Here is a 19,249-nt window from a genome sequence, read left to right as displayed (position 1 = left end):
AGTAGATATCAGAAATTGATTTTTGACGCCATTTTGAAATCAAAACTGGCGCCTTCCGGTTTAGCAAAATTCGCTATACAGTAATGTTTCGATTATATCACTATGCGTTTATATCAATACTCGTTTATATCATCCTCGATTATATCACGGTTTTGTCTCGATTATATCACGCTTTTTGAAAAACAGACAAGGCGCACTACGTTTTGATCCAATTAAGCCACATGTTGTGTCCTGGTACTTTTAGGATTTTTTTACAATTGAGTTGCTTATTTACATGTAGCCTATTATTGGGTTTCGGACTATTTCGTTAAGGGTTTATATATGATGAGGTCGGTCAAAAAGTCGAGCTTTTTTTTTATCTTAAAGTATAGATTCTTAAGAAACGGTAAAGTGAAGCTGTATGGGGAAAAATTATCCGCTTATGCCATATCGTTTGACCCAACGCATTGAACAAAGATGGCAGACGCTGCTCTAACCAACGGCTTCAAATGGGTAGTGTGATAATAGAAACATGGAAAAAATAGGCTCATTACCCATTATGATTTATTCTTTTTGACTAACTAACTTTTTATTACTTTTTGTTCATAGAAATACATGGGTTAATGCTTAAATGTATTTTTTTGTTTTGTTTTAAATATATCACGCTTCAAATATATCACGCTAAAATACAGTATTTTTGGAATGATCTTAATCATTCCGAAAATATCCATATTGATTGAGTTATAGCGAATTTCGCTTAACCGGAAGTCGCCATCAATCAATTTCTGGCACCTATTATTCAAGACCATTCCGAAAATACCCATATTGATTGGGTATTATCGATTTCACTAAACCGAAAGTCGCCATTTTGGATTTCAAAATAGCGTCAAAATCAATTTTTGTCGGCTACTCTTCAAGTCCATTCCGAAAATACCCATATTGTTGGGGTGTGGGCCATAAGGAGTCTTGCATACCCATCTTTTCCATCTTCCGAAAATCTTCTAAGTCTTTTGCATTTAAAAGGACTTAGAATATTTTTGCAAAAACCGCATTAATTGCGAAATCCGCTCAAAAAAACTTCCAAAAATATTCTAAGTCTTTTGCTGAGTTTTTTACGCGGATTTTCGAATAACCGCGGAAAAAAGTCAAAAGAATAGGAGATTTTTGTAAATATTATTTTCGACCAAATGATATTCGGCAAAATGGCTTTCAGCCAAATGACATTCGTCGAAACGGTATTCGACTAAACGACCGTTTGGCCGGCACAAACGCACCAAACAGTCAATTCAATTTCTGAGCGAAAGCTCTCACAGAACGTTTGCCGCTTAAACTGTTATATTTCTGTATACTGAACGGGTTCACCAAGGGTGGCGAGTTCTTTATGAAGTATAATAACAGAAATACAGAATATTTTAATTTTGTTTGTGCGTCGTTCTTCGTCCGGTTCCATAGTGGGAGAGCACCGAAAGCGGTTTGTGGAACGGCAAGCCAGTTCATTTTCATTCGTGCACCTAAAAATCGGCCTGATGAATTTTACAAACGGCTTTTGGTGATGTTCAGTTCATTCGCTTTAAAGGGAATTGTGAACTACCGTTCTTTTAAAAAGTTCTTCCGTTCGCTCATTCTCTTCGAAGAACCAGTTCATTTGAACCGTTCGCGAACGAATGGCCCATCTCTACAATAATCCCTCTCGGTCTCCTCTGCTGCATCACTATCAAGGCGTAATGCAATAACTATCTTAAAGAAATTGGCTGTCAGATTCTTTAAACTGAACCAAGAAATATGCAATTCCGTCAAACCCATCAAGCTAGGGGAGGGTGTTTGTACGAATATGTTATCATTGACAAATTAAATGTTTGTGAAAACCGTAAAAAATAAAAAATAAAATAAAAACCTGTTTTAATGCACCTTGTAGTTCAATTGTGCCTTTTTCATGTCTAAACTATGATTCCATGGCTGGTTATGTTCAATATAATGGTGGAAATGTATATTACATATTCAGTGCAATTTGCACATACATACAATGGATCGACAGCCATAATCTTGAGATGCTATGTGTCGACGCTGAAACATCGCTTGAAACCAGCGGCAGCGGCAACCCATTGCTTCAGAACCAGAAGTCCAATCAATAAAAAATTCAATAGCAGCCGATGGGAAGGTTGTACGTTTCATTTGAGACTAAGTTTGTGCAAATCGGTCCAGGCATCTCTGAGAAAGAGAGGTGACACATACACACACAGACATTTTCCGATCTCGACGAACTGAATCGAATGGTATATGACTCCCAGCCCTCCGGGCCGGGATTAGGTTAACGATTTTTAGAGTGATTGCATAACCTTTCTATATGAGAAAAGCAAAAACAGACATTTTGCGATCTCGACGAACTAAATCGAATGATATGACACTTCCCGTATAAATAAATACCATTCCAGAAATCTTCGGAACCATCTATGCGGGTTGGCCCTCGGGCCTCGGTTGAAAATCGATTTTTGAAATGATTGCATACTTTCTTTAGATAAGGTAAAAAAATCACTCCTAGACGCAGGATTCGAACTTGCAACCTTTTGGTATCCGGCCCAGTGCACTAATCCTTATGCTACCCGTGGACTATGGTGACGTCCCAGAAATAACACATGATTTTCGCATTGGCGACAGTGATCGTACCACAACATCTAAAGTAAGATCACACAACCGCCGCCGCCACCTTACACATTTGATCTAGTTTAATTTCCCCGCCTTGGTATCCAGCGACCACTCGTTTTAACATATGCAAAATTACAAACGTTCTAGCATACACGACATGAAAGCGCCCACGCGATAAAAAGAACGAGCACAATAACATACAAACACTCGAATTTCTCGCGACAATACAAACTCGGTTACCACCGCTGTCTCAAGTGTGATTTTACAAGCCCCGTTCCCACGCGATGATGATTTGGTCACGTTAAGAAATCCCTACCCTTGGCCGTAGCAGCCTAGCCTTTGGTTGAACCATTCCCAAAAAAATGAATCGAGCACTTAAAATTAAACATCCGGCACGCGGTCTACGCAAATATTCAAGAACCCACGAGAATATACAAATGACCACACGGTTGTACATTCGAATGTATACACGTGAAGCTACATACACGCTAGCACACGCGACATATAAACACTCACGTAATCAAACACGTTAACATACAAATGCTCGAACACTTCACGAACATCCACGCACGCCTACGCCCACGCAAATATGAAACCGCCCCGGTGATTAAGTGAACGTTTTAGGAGATATATTTATAAACGCGGTCTCCTGCAACAATATATAAACGCGCGTTCTTGCACAATCATGAAATTTCCACATCCCTACTTATGAACTGTAAACTCACTTTCACAATCAGAATCACAGCCCGCTACAATTGGCAGCAGTTGGTGGATATTTCTCGTATCGTCTGCAATTGTACACACAGAAAAAAATATTGGTAAAAATAAGTTTTTCGTTCTTAGCAAAAAACAACATGAATAGTATTCACGTATTAATAGAAGACTTCAGTGTAGGGGAGACTGAGGACACTCGATCCCCGGGGAGATTTGATCCCATCATTGTAACTCAAAGGCGGATCAGAATACATTAATCGAATATACTAGAAAGTTGCGTAGTTTTATCTAAACATAAGTTTCTTTAACACAAAAAAATAAATTGGACATGTGTTACCGATTTAAAGAAAAAAATCTCAGAAGAACTGAAGAAGATTTATTTTCTAAATTTTCAAAATTTTATACAATTGATAGTCACCCACTACATACTATACTTTTGCATACAGAATTACAGGAGAATGTCAATTATATGAATACGTTATTATTGAGCTGATTTTTTTGTTCAACTATATTTGTACTAAAGTTTGCTGAAATAGATGCTATGGGTTCACTTGATCCCTTCAAATTCGTAGAGATTTGATCCCCTTTGCATTGTTTCATACACACCACTGAAAATAACCAAATTCACACCAGAACAATTGAAGTCATTGTTGCCATAAAATAACAAAAAAACTGTCAAAAATGAACGCTTCATCGTACAAAAACTTAACTGTAACTGTTTACTACAGTATACGTAGCAACCATGCATCCCACATTTGACGTTCCTCAACCATAATAACGACAGCTTTCAAATAATTGCACAGAGAATTGGGGAATTCGTAAAAAAATCAGGCGAGAGATGCGTAATATGTAGCAACAAAAATAGTAATATCTAATCACAACAATTTAATCAATACCACAATACATATTGAATGGGGTTAGGTACCTATTTTTGCCCTATTAGGGAAGGTACCACATTATTTCATTATTAATTTTATTATTTCAGCTTCTTTGCTTTGTTATGAGGAGCCATTTTTTATTTCGATTATATAGGTTTTAGCCTTAAGGTCATTCGACTCTTATTAAAAGCCAATATAATAAAATTGTCTTGAGAATGGTGAAAATCTTCTGTTTGAGTGCAGCAAAAACTCTAATCGAGTAACCCAATTATCGCAACAACATTTGAGCCAATGTGTTGAGCAAAGATGGCAGACGCTGCTCTAACCAAAGGGTAGAATGAAATTGATTGGGTAGGATGATAATAGAAGCAGGGTAAAAAAAGGCTTATTACCCTACATGCTCTTTTAAACACATTCTCAAAAAATAATCAAGTGTCCCCAAATTAGGGATCGAGTCTCCACTAATCAATTTTTTTTCCATTTTTTTGTTGTTTTCCAAAAATGCTCATAGCTCATGTCCAGTATAATATTTCCATGTAATTTTTTTATGATTACAGTCAACCCTAGAAACAATATAAAACTACAAAAAATACATGGTTTTTTTTATCATTCCACGGAGCAGGATTGAAAAATAAAAAGGGGATCAAGTCTCCTCAGTCTCCCCTACATGTTCCTGTTCCTACCATTGACTCAAAACAGGATACATGAGACATTATCCTACTCAATAAAATAATGCGTGTTTCATAACTTATCAGACCTCATCATATCAACTCTGAGCAAAGATTTAATAAGGTGTATTCAATTGCTCATCAGTCCATCACCACCAGGGGAAACTTGGATTAATATCATCGATGTGATGTATTATTCGGAATATTGTCTGGTGACATCTATAGAGCAGACAATCCCACGAAAAAGAGGATTTGCACGCTTTCAGGACCAGGTGTCATCGCATTCATGATTATAATCCTATTCTTATATCTGTTATTATTTGATTTGATGTGATGGTCCGGTAGAATGGATAGTCCTTTCTCCATGATTTTGTTAAATGCCTAAATTAAAATACAAAAAGAACGAATTTTGGTGATTATACAGCTATTCTTTCTTTCAAATAAACTTCCCCTCCATATCAGATAGGTTGCTACGTATTAAGTCAAAAACGTTCATATACACTTTCAATAGTGCAATGGTCAATATTATTATGTTGAAAACGTGTGCAATGGCAGATTCCTACACCACCAACAAGCGCACAAAAAATTATCCGTGATCACAAATCACAATGCTACCACCAAATGATCGAGATCTCAATTCTGGATCATGGGGAACAAATAATGTCTCTTATAACATTACACGAAGCATCGATTTAGAGTTCTGCGTTATCGGAACAAATTGAATACATACTTCATTCGGTGAGAGTACAAATTTCTGGCTATCGTGGTTTTCGACTCATCGATTCAGCTCCTGAACACTTCTGAAAGATTATTTTAGTTTTACTCCTGTTGCAATAGCAAGCCAAACTTCTCGTTGCACCAAATTAAAAATGACAATGAAAAGCTTCCATCTACCCTCACCCTGACAGATACTCTGTTGCGCATCTAGACCTTTACAGATGAGGGCCTGCCGCTATGTTCTAGACGGGTTCATTCACAAGCGGGTGCCCGATGAGTCCTACGAGTTTCACATAGATTACTTGGATAGTCGATGATAGAAGATGAAATGGTTATAATAGATTTAAATCTGGTGCTATGTACCCTTTGGTGTGATCCTATGAAAAATACATACAATTTTCGCATCGAGCGTTTTGTTTTGGTCTAGAACACTTTTTAGCTCTGGTTGTCAAAATAAATTAGTTTTACAATAGCAGAAAATAGCACGGAATGCCGGAATATGCTTCCCTTTAACTGCATCACAATGGTGAACACAATTCCATAAATATTGCGAGCAATTTTAGACAGCTTCGAATTCTCTGCTTACGAGATACATTAGGTTTGTTCCAGTACATGGGAAGTTACTTTCTGTAGCTCCGGAGCAAAAAAATATTTCTCTTTGCTCCGGAGTACTGGAACAAACCTATTTAACACTAGGGCACCGGAGAACACAGATCGTCGTATACTCGCAAGCGTAAGGAGACCAGGTATCTGGTATCATCCAATTTTAGTTGTCCATTGCATCGGCAAAGGCGTGTTAAAACTCTACCAAGTAAGATAAAAAACGCTATGCAATCGAACTATTCCGAAAATTACTGATGAAACTACCGAAACTACGAATCATCTATCTACATAAAATTATCTTGAACGTCAATCGACCAAAACATAAACAGCCACCATCATCCGTCAACTTGACATAAACTGCACGAAACTTCAATTACAACCAACCCTTGTGAAACAGGGCTGAGTAAATTTCTCGTACCGTTATGCGTTACATGCTTGCATTTGAGGCAGATGCATGCAAACATTGATGAAAATTAAAAATTGATTTTTTCATTACTTTTCCCTATAATATGCTAATATTTTTATGTCAATCCTATTTAAATACGTTTTACTAAATATTTCATTGAAATCCCGATTTAAAAACAGTCATTTTCCATGAAAACTCAATGCGTACATTTTATGCATGGTTTACGTAAACGCACCCTTACATGCATGCATCTCAAATGTATGCATTCACATCGCTACGTAAACGCAGCCTAAACGTCTGTTATCTGTGGTTACGGTTTATTTTAAGTACAATCAATCTTTATCATAATTCAATTTGATTTTTAAACTTCCATTTTCGACGGATTTTAGAATAATTCATAGCTTGTGCAAAAGACAATGTAATAATCTTTATAAGACCGTATAGATGGTCAAAATCCGTTAAAAACTGCCGGAGTATAGCAATATTAAGGAAAAGGGAATTTTGACGTATTTTAAAGATTTTTTCTAAAAAATGATTGAAAAATATGGTATTTTAGTGAGTCTCTTAAAATAGTAATTTTTGTCAATCTGTTAACGAAATGCTGTTACCACTGACATAGAATAGCCTCGATGCTAGAAAATTAAGATTCAACATGGTAAACTAAGGTAAATCTACTATTCCACAAATTATAAACAGGCAAACAGAGATTTGATGTTGTTTCATTAGAGGCTTTCGCACATGGCTTGGCACGTAGGGATCTGTCCTTCATATGTGCACAGCGTGATTTGAGATTTGCTTACACCTTCTATTTCGTGTTGAATGTTCAGATATGAAGGAATAGGTTACGTAAATCGCACGATACGAACACCATTGGATATACCTGGAAAAAAGTTTTTCCAGGTTTCAAACTTTCACCGTTATGCACTTCGACATCAATAGTGAGTTTTTTGGTTGTACGCGGGGATAGATCGTGCAGACGCACACCAGTCTTATCATCGTCAATCAAACGGGTATCTTGATTCTAACATTGTCATGTGCAACAACGTTTTGCATGTTGTTTCCCATAGCCAAACTTTTCGCCACGGCCAAGGTTTTAAATGCTATCAGTACCGCATTAAATACGAGTATGCGCCTTTATAAATTGTTCCACTTCGCGAACACAAGGGCGGATTGGACAAACGACCACTGTATTGTATCGAAGATTGTTCAAATTGTGCTTCTGAGTTTCAATCATTCTTAAATAAACGATCTATACCGCATCAATGAAAGTAACGATGCAATATTTTCCACACTGGCTTGGGCCAAATTTTTATTTTCGATTGCTTTGCTGGCGCGGTACATATAGACAGCAGACTGTATGTAGAAACGTTCATTTAATTCACTACACTCTTAACAAGCAGCGCGATTATAGCTTCCGATCCGATTGAGATGGAAACGTAGACTGATTAGGAACTGGTATTGATCCTAAAGGGGTCCCATAATTACCAGCTCGAGAGAGCGCTCAATAAGGTTATTCCACGACAGTTATTTTTGTTTGGCCATTTTCCTTTTTATGAAATTCCAGTAAAACGAAAAACTGCCACATGCAAGAGAACTCTAGAAGCAGAATCGCCAAAACTTCGATGTGTCTTCTTAGAGGTAGGTACTAAAGGAAATTTTTCGGATCCCGAAATCACTAACTTGCCCCAGTGCAGTTGTTGCAAACAGACTACAGCTCATTCATATGGTACGTACATACGAACGCCTCTTTCCCTTTTCAATTTCCATGTAAAAAAGTAAGTTGGAAAAAGAAATAACGAGGTACTATTGAGAGATTAAAAAAGGCATCGGATGGCACAATTGAGAGGTTCGAGTGTATTAAGTTTTGTTTGTCGTGCTCTGGAGCAGAGTGAATAAAGCGAAAACTCAATAATTAGAAATATAACGGGTGTTCAATAAAAAATGAGAATGATTTCAATACCTTTCTGTAATTAATGAAAAGAGCGTAAATGCTTTTCTCTCTAAGAGAATTGCTCTCTGGACTCCCTATAAATGGGAGACATGTTTCTTTTCGCTCGGGTGCTGTTAGTTCAATCGAAGATGGCGTCGAAACAGCAATCGAATTCCCACGAAAAAAATTTCTGGTAGAGCTCTTCCTCCCAGTCCCATATAACTTTTTTACTGTCGAATCTCTGCCTGCCCGACCCAAGATCTTTGTAACTGCCGTGTTGTGTGGTTTTACGAAACACTTGGCCATCGTGGAAAAAAGTTTACGGTAGACCACTTTCGAGACGAAAACGTGCCCGTGAGTACAGTGAGTACCAGATCCTGGCATCCCTGAACGTGGAGCGGAAGGCCGGTAGCGGCCGCCGGCAAAGATAATGACGAAGAAGAAGAAGGAAGGGTTGAAAAAGCTGTTCGACAACAAGGACAAAACGAGTTCGTACTGCTCCCGAACACCCACATTCCAGGAAATGACAGCTACTATTCCAGCGACAAGTCGGCCACACACCTAAGTAAAACATAAGTTTAAGCATAAATTTAAAAGAAATGTTATGCTGTGCATCGCCATATCGAACCGAGGGATTTCAAAACCGTGGTTCAAGCCGAGCGGTCTGGCCATCAATCAACAAGTGTACTAGGAGGAGTGTCTTGAGAAATTTTTTCTGCCGTTCTTAAAAGAGCATCGTACGGTTGGGAAGTACGTCTTCTGGCCGGACAGGACGTCTTCCCATTACGCCAAGAAGACGCTGAGCAGAAAAAGATACCGTACGTGCCGAAAGAAAGAAACCCGACTAACTTGCCCCAGTGCCGTCCCATTGGGGTTTTTTTTCGGCTCCCTCAGTGCTTTAGTGTATAAAAATAATTGACGAGTCAAGGATACGAAGCAGTTTACCACCAGGATCCGGAAGAAGGACTTCAGTGCCGTCCAGTGCTCTTGTGAGAGCATCGTGACTAAGTTGCGTCATACGGCTGACCAGGGCCCTTTCTCCGATATTCATTGACGCTTTTTTCTGAAGAATAAACATTATGTTTTTAATAAAAAATTCTGAATCCGTTGAAGAATTTTTGTTTTGTTTTTCAACTACATGACTGAAAAAACTTTCATTTTTATTGAATACCTGTTATTAGGCTTACAGGAGAAAAACCAGGACAAATCAGCTTTTGCCTCAACTACCCAGGACACCAGGATAGTCAGTGAAAAACTAGGACATGTCCTGGGAAACCAGGACGTATGGTCACCCTACATTATGGAGTATAAAATTTACAGCAGAGGAAACGAGAGGCAGATAGAAAAGTATGCTATCGATGCATAAATAAAATTCTGCGTGTAGGTTTTGAATTTGTGTGCAAATTGCGGTTTTTTCTATATTGTTTGTAACTTCCCTAATAAAAAAAATGTTGTACAGGAACTTTAACCCATATAGTGCAACGATTCCACATATTGTTTCGATGACACCCTGAACAGGGCCGACATTATGCAACCATTTCGAATCGACTTTTTCATACAAGCTTGCATACAATAAACCTTTCGTTTCGAGATGCGCAATGCCACCCCAGGTCGTTAAGCTCTTATATATTACACGCAGAAAAATGAATTGTAGATATAACAATATTCTGGTTCAAACTCAATAATAATTATTATTGTCTCAGGGCTAATAATATTCAATAATAATCCACAATATTGTTATTTCTATAATAAATTTTGATTTTGACGTTTCTAGATTTAAATCACATAATCGGTTGAATCAACAATAAAATTGTTGAAATGATTGACACTGTTTTATTGATCGAATGATGAGAACACGATTAGTTCAACAATATTCTGTTGTTGAAGTAACAGATAATATAGTAAACAGTAACTATTGAAATGTTTTGTTTCTTTTAAATAAAAACATAAAAAAATGGTTTAATTTTTATTTATAATAACAAGCTCCAAAATCTTACAGGTTCCCTCACTCAAAAAAAGTAAACGTTGTGCCTATTGATTTTACACATAGATTTTTGTAATTAACGGAGGCATATAGACACTATTTGCTGGCACATAAACCTAATGTGTGTATTTACAAGAAATATTAATCTTACATTCACATTTTATAACTATTAGCCACATAAAACCCAATTCTATACCAATATGCACATATAACTTATGTGTGTGCATATATAGTTTATACAATTGACACATAGAAGGTATGAAACAAATAGAATTAACGTTTGGATTTTTTTCAGTGTTTGCCAGACAATTTTCGTCATATCCAGGTTGCTCTGGAAGTTAGAAAGATAATGTTACTTTCAATATATTTAATTTTTTTTAAATATTGGCACTTACTCAGAGTATAATTTGCGTCGGTACTTTACATTTGGTAGGAATACACACAAAAAATACACAATACACGCTGAATTGCTACTATGCAAGACCAACATGAAATAAACTTGGGTTGGAGTAAAAATAATATTGTTAGTTCAACAATAAAGCAATGTATACTTAACAATCAATGAGTTCTGAATCAAAAATAGAGTGACGATTTAAATCAAAACTGTATTTTGTTAGTTTAAGTGTTTGAAATTTCGCTGCGTGTATCATACGATGTTTATTTTGGCGATTTCGCTTGAACCCGAACCTGAGTTAGGTTCTAACCCCAACCGCTGTCAGTTCATACATTTTGACAGCAGTTGGGGTTAGAAACTGACTCAGTTTCGCTTCAAACAAAAACCACATTAGGGTTTGTCAATAAATTTATTTTCTGCTGATTCGTTCCGGTTTTGAGTGTCTCCGTTAAGAATAAACTGTTATACCTTTTTAAAGTGCCTCCCCATTATTCAGCCGATGAACTGTCATAGTGCCACCCGTTGATTCTGTTATACGGATGGACGAAGCTAAAAGAAAATGCACAAACACATTCCCAAAACTAACTGTCAAAACGAATGATCAAAAGAGAAAGTAAGTTGATATGTGGTGAATATTGTCAGTACAGTTTTATACTCGACTGGAGCAAGATTCGGTTTATTTCATTATATTTCATTCATTGTCGAAAGTATTAATTTAATTAACAGTAAGATGGGATGATTCAAGTGTTGAAAAATTATATCTAACAATTTGGTTGACCGGAGTCTAGATGCAATCGAATGTAGCGGTTTAAGGATAGTGGAATCCTGTACAGTTGCCATAATCCATACCCGATGCACACGCACACTAAATCGCAATGTTGGATTCGTGTCAAAACAGACTGAATAGGTATTGGTGCCATCCCCTGTTATAATCATCAGTTTTATATGCGGAGGAAAAAGTACTGTATGAACTTTTTCCCTCCGCGATTCGGCAAAACCGATTACGACAGCGATAGCGGATTATTTCGTAAATATTTACACCGTTTCGTCGCGCTCGAAAGTGGCCAAAGTGCGGTACAAAATGGCCCGGAAGTTGTGCCGCGTCGGAAGTGAGTGAATTTCGTCCCACCAGTCGGCGATCAAGGCGAAAAAAAGTGATTTTTCGTGTCCGACTCCCCATTGCACGGCTGACCTGGACCAGAAGTGTTCAACCAGGCAGTCTAGTAACGCGAGACGCCATTTTAGAATTTTTTATTTTGCCAGGCTACCTTGGATGAAGGTTTTTCGTTTTGCTGTGCAGTGAAAATTTGGTTCTACCTTCAATGGATGCAGTGTTTTTGGAGAAGTGTTTCGTTTGAATAATCGCTGGGCTGCAGCAAAATAAAAGTGCACGGGATGGGGTTTGTGAAGAAGAATCAAAATGCAGTTTGTCTGGTGGCTGATACCCCGGAGTGGAAGCGGTGGTAGAGACAGCTAGTGGACAAGGTGAAATATTAACTTAGGTAAGAATCGTATGTGACCTGGATTTTTTTGCTTTTCTAAATGGAGGTTTTATTAGCGTGATTGTTGGTGCATAGGTACATAACCCGTTCAGATGGACCCCGGGTAAAGTTGGACGAAAGTGGATCGCGTATCAGAGGAACAAGTACCAAGTTATACATAACCCGATATCCATTTCAGCGTTCCACAGTTAACTCAAACGTACAAGTAGGAATTGCACAAAAGTGAAACCAGTGAAGTGGCATATGTAGCTCATAAGGTTGAGGTGATGGCCTATATCAGTTCAATGTCGTAATTGTTATTGTAATTTATTAATTATTCGGCGGCTTGTTAATTATACTTTTTGCGTTACTTCTAGTTTTGAATTTGTTAATGTTTCGCAATGAGTACAAAATTAAGCTGTCTTGTAACAACAGTTATGTGGAGTTGGAGTTGCTATCAGCACCAGCATTAGGGCGGATTACTTTTTTGAGCAAATCAGATTTGCAATCTCAATAACGACAGGAAAAACAGGAATTTGCATTCGAGCGAATCATACTCGATCAGAAAATTGGTAGTAATGTAGAATAAGTGTTAAACGCAGTATAAAATTGATTTGAAAGTTCAAGGTATGCCAACGCTGAAGGCATTTGCCATCATCACACAAATTAACTTTCAACTTCAATTCATTTTTCCAATGCCATATTCTGTTACCTACTTTTCCAATAAATTTCTGCATTCCCAAACCCTTTCGCTGGTGTTGGTTCCAAGAGCTCGCAGCGCAACACCTGCAACGGTGTTTGTGTGTACTTTTTCATGGTACATCACGATAAACCGTCTACGTCATCAATTGTGGTCGTTGGTTCGTTCGTTCCGTATTTACCTCCTGCACCAAGTCCTGCACTCTCTCCGTCCCTATATCCCCCCATAACGGGCTTTCGTTCATGGTCTTTGCGAGCAGCGCAATCTTTATCCAACGCAACGCAAAATATTCCAAACCCGCGCGAAAGGGGGGTAAAGCTACCATACTACGATCGGAGCATTTTTTCGGTTGATATGCAAGTATGTCTGACAGATGGACCAGATCGCGACCGGTAGACGGGTGGGTAGACAAGCAAGCGGGGAAAAATGCTTTAGAGCGCGCGCGTTTATTTTGAGACCGTACGGGCGGAACACGCAGTATACATTAGTTGGTTGGTATAGTTTTTCGCTGATCGCTTTCTCGGTGTTTTGCTACTTGTATGGTGAAATAGATCTCGCCTTGCAGTGCCCGCGATATGCTGAGGACGGTTGGTTCGATGACCTTTTCCGGATTGATCTTTCAAGGCATATTTATAGACACGAAAGTATTGTTGGAAACCTTACATGGGGCACCTGTCGTGTTGGGATTGCATCTGTTTGTAGCGTTAGTACCCGATAATTAGAAACCCTAATCAAGTTGACTAGTTATCTCATTTATTATAAATTAATACATATTAAAAATTGATATTACTTTATTATATCTGGCAGAGAAAGTTTGACAGCACATATCTGTAAAGTTCATTTCAAACCTTGCGCATTTTTAAAAATGTTCTAAGCACTATTTACACCCATCCGATCCGATTCAGGGACGGTTCAGTACCGTGCTCGGGCAATAATATTCTTTTACACATTTAAACACGAGCATTCACATTTCTCGCATTGTATTCGTATGGAAGAGTATCGGTGCCCGAGTGAGGTATTGAACCGTCACTAAATCGGATCGGATAGGTGTAAATTTAGCTTATCTTAGTTCTTAAATGCATGAATTACATTTTTCCTTGGTACTCGTTTTTTGACTTGGATACGATATATACCTCTCGTTGGGGCTTCATGTCACAAAATTCGGTATGTTGCCAAATGGCAACAATATGCATTTAATGGGTTAGTCTATTATCTTTCTCCGGACAAAACCAGCCTAGAGGTTGTGTCGTATCCGGCGAGTCCAAGTATCTCAAGAAAGAATTGATGTGCTGGGTTCCTGCTCCCATGTCGTAAAAGGCGACTGAAAACAGGATACAAGTCAAGGTATCTTCGTAGCATTCTACAAAAATAGCATGACAAATCTACGTGAAGTGCCTCGTGCATGTATACTTGCGAATAGTGCATTTGACGCATGTCATATCCGTCAAGAGATATTTGTGCTGTCACCGTCAATAAGACTGACAAGTAACATAAACAAGAAATACGTCTATTGTTCGGCATATTTGCCGCATGAACCATCATCTTCTGTTGATTTCAAAAAGGTAGTATCATACTGCGGCAGAAATGAGTTTCCCTTCACAATCAGCAGTGATGAAAATGCCTACCACATAATTTGAGGCAGCGCAGATATCAATTTGAAAGGCACCGAGTTGATGGAATGTTTAAGTATTACAAATCTGCACACTCTTAATGTAGGAAATCGCCCAACATTTGCACGAGCTGGCAGAGAAGAGGTGTTAGATGTAACTCTCTGCTCTGACGGTATTGCGCATGAGTTGGCAAACTGCTTCGTACCAAACGAGCTCGAATCGTTATCTGATCATAAGTACATCGTCTTTGATATTTTAAACATTTTACTAGATTTCGTCAGATATCGCAATCTAAAATCCACGAATTGGGATCTCTACGAAGAGGGCTTGGCGACTGCGTTTCATGGGTATCTTCCGACGATTGAATTTTCAAGTGACTTGTATGAGGTCGTTGATAAAACAAACTCACCCATAGTAGCAGCATTCCAAGAGGCTTGTCCGTTTCAAGTTACGCGTGCTTCTAGAGTTCAAAAAGTTATTCAGAAGAGCCTGGAATCGCAGACGCAGAGACGGGTCAGAGGTAGTTAAGTTGACTCGCAAAGCATACAAAAGTGCCCTTCGATCCTCTGAGTGAAGTGGTTGGAAAGCCTCTGCACAAATGTATTCTTGTATGGAACAATGACCACCTCTCATATGATACATCATGGTTCAACCACCCAGTATCTTATCCACCCCCCCCCCCCCCACCCCCGCATCAAGTTTGTGGTGGGTTACTACCAATGTCAGCAAACAACACATAGAATAAATATAACCTTTGCATGGGGTACTTTCCGGAAAAACCTAGAAAAGCATGAAAAAACCCAGGAATTCTCAGGGAATTAAATTTTACCAGAAAAAAAACCTGGAATCCTCAAGGAATTTTGACAATTCGATCATGAACCGACCAAAGGGCCGAAGACGCAATGATATCGAATCGAGAAAAATAGCTTTGAAAATTCGCTTCAGAAAATTAAATAGTATTTTAACAGTGTTTGCACACTGCTTTTTCAAATGTATTGAAACACTTTAAAACAATACTAGTTTTCGGAAGCATTACTAATATATTTTATATAATAACGTTTTCGTTGATAAAATTGAAAAAAATATATTTCGCCCAGTGTTGTTATGAAATGTTGATTAGGCCATTTTTGAGTCGCCCTCTTATTTTGACCACTCACAATTTCGCCCTGCAGTGTCGCCAGAAAACAAAAACCAAATGTGGGTTTCGCCGTGCTCGCCGGAGGGGAAAATTTGTTATTCTCCCCGGGCGTATCAAGCAGTTGGTTTTTGTTTAGGGCGACTCTGTTTACGGACCTTGTAAACAATGATGCTGTCAATTTCGCCCGTACACACTACCTTAGAAATGCAGAGGCGTAATCCGCCTGGCGGCTTGTTTACAGTTGAAAGTCGGATACGCCGTTTTGTTTTTTATTGATTTTCATGAAGTGTGAAACATTTAAAAATGAGTTTTTATATTTATTATGAAGTATTTTTACTCCTCTTTAAGATATTACTCATATCTCCGTTTGTGTATATTTGTTATATAGGCCCATTTGTCGGTTCACGATCGAATTGACCATGATGATATTAGAATTGTATCAATTGTCATGAGCAACGTCATCCGCAACAGACTTTAACCCTTCAATACTATCAAATCTTTTCTAAAGTATTAACTAATTCAATTTTTGGTCTTTTGACTTAAGTGCCAATACCTTATTTAGGACTTGTGGTATCCAACGGGGTAAACCGATCGGAAATGGTGAGTGAAGCTAAGAAATCATGTGAAAAAATTCCACCCAGAGGCGAGATTCGAACTCGCAACCTTTGAGACTGCGGCCCAATGCACTAACCCTTATGCTATTCCTGGGTATGGTGACATCCCAGAAAGAACATATGGTTATCCCGCTGGTGACGGTGATCGTACCCTGCCTGCAAAGCGAGAATCAACACACAACGGCAGCTGATCACCTCAACACATTTGACACAACCCAGGGATAGCATAAGGGTTAGTGCATTGGGTTGGAGTCTCAAAGGTTGCGAGTTCGAATCTCGCCTCTGGGGGGAATTTTTTCACATGATTGCTTAGCTTCACTCATCATTTCCGATCGGTTTTCGCCGTTGGATACCACCAGTCCTAAATGAGAAAATGTAGATTTACAGATTCATACATTTCTTTAATCCGCTATATCTTCGCCTCACTTGTACCGACTGCTACGAATTACACATGTTTGCAAACGCTTTATTAAACCTTTCTTCTAATATATAAATCTTTCAAATGAATTGCAATAGTGGTTTTCTCTTGCTTTTTAAAACGGTCAGTGAGAGAGATAACTTTGCTCAGTTTATCTCTTCCTTAGGCTAGTTGGTAAGTGTATCTATTATGGCCAGCGTTCCTGCGTACGCTTCGACGCTTGTCAAATTAATAAGAGGTCACTGTTGCAATGGTCTTTTTCTAGTAAATGTAAGGCAACTCATGCGATAGAATGTGCTACTAATAGGTCGAAGGGAAGAGTACTCTCTTCAGCCATGATCGATTGAATTGGACTGGAACCGAAGGCGCTAGAGGCGAAGCGAACCATTTTGTTGTAAGCAGATGCGAGTGTCTTCCTCCTTCCTGTCGTTTTTTTATAGTAAGGTTCAAAAAGCTTTAAAAGCCGATCTTGTAGTGTATTGTCACTGTGTGGGACTTACGACTCTCTTTCGTACCTAACCAAGCTGATTTCTTGAGCCATTGAGCTACTATTTCCGTAAGTCAATCAACTCCCAGCTTCAATACTATCTATTCGGATCGTCTCCGGCGGTGAACTAATCCTTCTCCAGCTGAGAGTTCCACAACGGAGGAATTTTTTCCGACACCGGCGGTGGACCTAGCCTACTCAACGAGCTAGCAAAGCAGCTTCCGGCTCACTGACGCCTCAACAACTCGTTGCTGGCCGTTCGACACGATCCACTCAAACTAGTCACGGCAATTCCGGTGTAGTCTGGCATCCGGTTCGCTGGCGTCTCGATGGTCCAAACTCGGTACTGCGTCGCGTATTACGTCCCCGGCGGTGGATCTAGCACGGTGGCGATTCCTGAAAAAAAACCTGGAAAATCAGGGAATTTTAGGGAATTCTATTTGACCTGGAAAATCCTGGAATTTTCAGGGAATTCGTATTCAAATCAGGGAGAAATTGTGTTCATATATTTTTTTATAAATGCAACTGGAAAATATTGCCTCAAATATTCGGTTGAACGCACTCCTCAACACATTTTATACTAGGGAGAATAACAATATTCGATCCATCTCATAATTAGAACTTCTCACAACAATGGTTTTATGGGTCATCCCCCGCCAGATTTACAACCAAAATTTGAATTCCTTCCAATTTATTTTCTTGCATTCTTTAGCTAAAAATAATTGACACGCATTTTTTGTTTTGGCTGAATATGATACTTTTTTCAAGTTATTAGATTTGTAACTTTTGAAGTTTATAAAATCGAACATTTTTCAATCACTGATAACTGCATGGAAAGAATATTTTTTACAAAAAGGAATTTTTGCACGAGCTTACCGAAAAAACATAAAAAATATTTTTTGTTATATAACTTATGAAATTTGCAATTATTATAAACAAATTGATTTTTTTAAAGTTGGGCCAATTTTAAATATTTAGAATCATGTTTAATCTTTTTTTGTGAAAAAATATGGAGTGGATATCAAAATACTATGCGAGATATTACAGTTTTAAACTGAAAACAAGCCAATTTTACACTAAACGACCAGTGACAGACCTGTTATAATTGTATTATTTCGTTAAGTACTGGAGACCCATTCCGAAATTTTTACCTAATCTACGCAATAGAATTATAAATGATTTCAAAAAATAATAAAATGTTTTTAGCTCAACTTAAAAAAAAATTGCTTCTGGTATTTGCAGAATACATAAGTTACATAGCAAAAACAAATATGCATTGCTAAAACAATTTCGGTGAGCTCATGCGAAAAGGAAACTTCTATTATTTAATATTTTTTCTACAAATTGAATAGTTTCTGAGTAGAAGATTCATTGATTCCAGCGGATACTGAGTAGGTGTAATTGCCTACGTGTCCGCTACCCCCTTTTGGTCTTTCATACAGTGGTATGCTGAATGCAAAATTGTAACGAAATTTGAGCGTACTGTTAAGTGGAGCCGCATGCAGAGCAAGACTCGAGCTAGGATGGTGGCTACCAACATACATACATACAAAGTTTCTGAGTTATCAGTGATTGAAAAATGGTCAATTCAATAAAATTCAAAATTTTACAAACTCATAAATTGAAAAAAATAATCATATTCAACAAAATCAAAACTTAGTGTGAACAATTTTCAGCTAAAGATCGCAAAAAAAATCTGACATTATAGAAAAATCTGTAAATATAGTAACCCTGCCAACAAATTAGATATACCTACATTCGCCTCAAACCTAAGCGAACAAAGCAAAATGAGTCAACGCTGATGATGATGGGTAGAGCGAAAGAGACAACTAGTATCACGACACTATGATAACCGTGTTTGCAAATAGAGCTCGAATGTACAAGC

General features: G+C 38.2%; 1 protein-coding gene across 3 annotated transcripts in view; it reads left to right on the top strand.

Annotated features, from left to right (window-relative positions):
* The first annotated feature begins 11,849 nt into the window (after positions 1 to 11,849).
* LOC131685679 (histone-lysine N-methyltransferase ash1) overlaps positions 11,850 to 19,249 on the top strand; it is a 96,863-nt gene continuing 89,463 nt past the window's right edge. The window contains exons 1-2 of one of the 3 annotated variants that reach the window (XM_058969560.1): positions 11,850 to 12,025; positions 12,180 to 12,418. The gene's annotated coding sequence lies outside the window, so the exon portion shown is untranslated. Of the gene's footprint in view, positions 12,419 to 19,249 lie in introns of all 3 variants that reach the window. The other 2 variants (XM_058969559.1, XM_058969561.1) reach the window with 2 other exon arrangements.

This window comes from Topomyia yanbarensis, chromosome 2 (genome assembly GCF_030247195.1).
Source record: "Topomyia yanbarensis strain Yona2022 chromosome 2, ASM3024719v1, whole genome shotgun sequence".
NCBI classification, from domain to species: Eukaryota; Metazoa; Arthropoda; class Insecta; order Diptera; family Culicidae; genus Topomyia; species Topomyia yanbarensis.
Note: the sequence above shows the minus strand (reverse complement) of the source record. Positions and strands in the feature narration are given on the sequence as shown.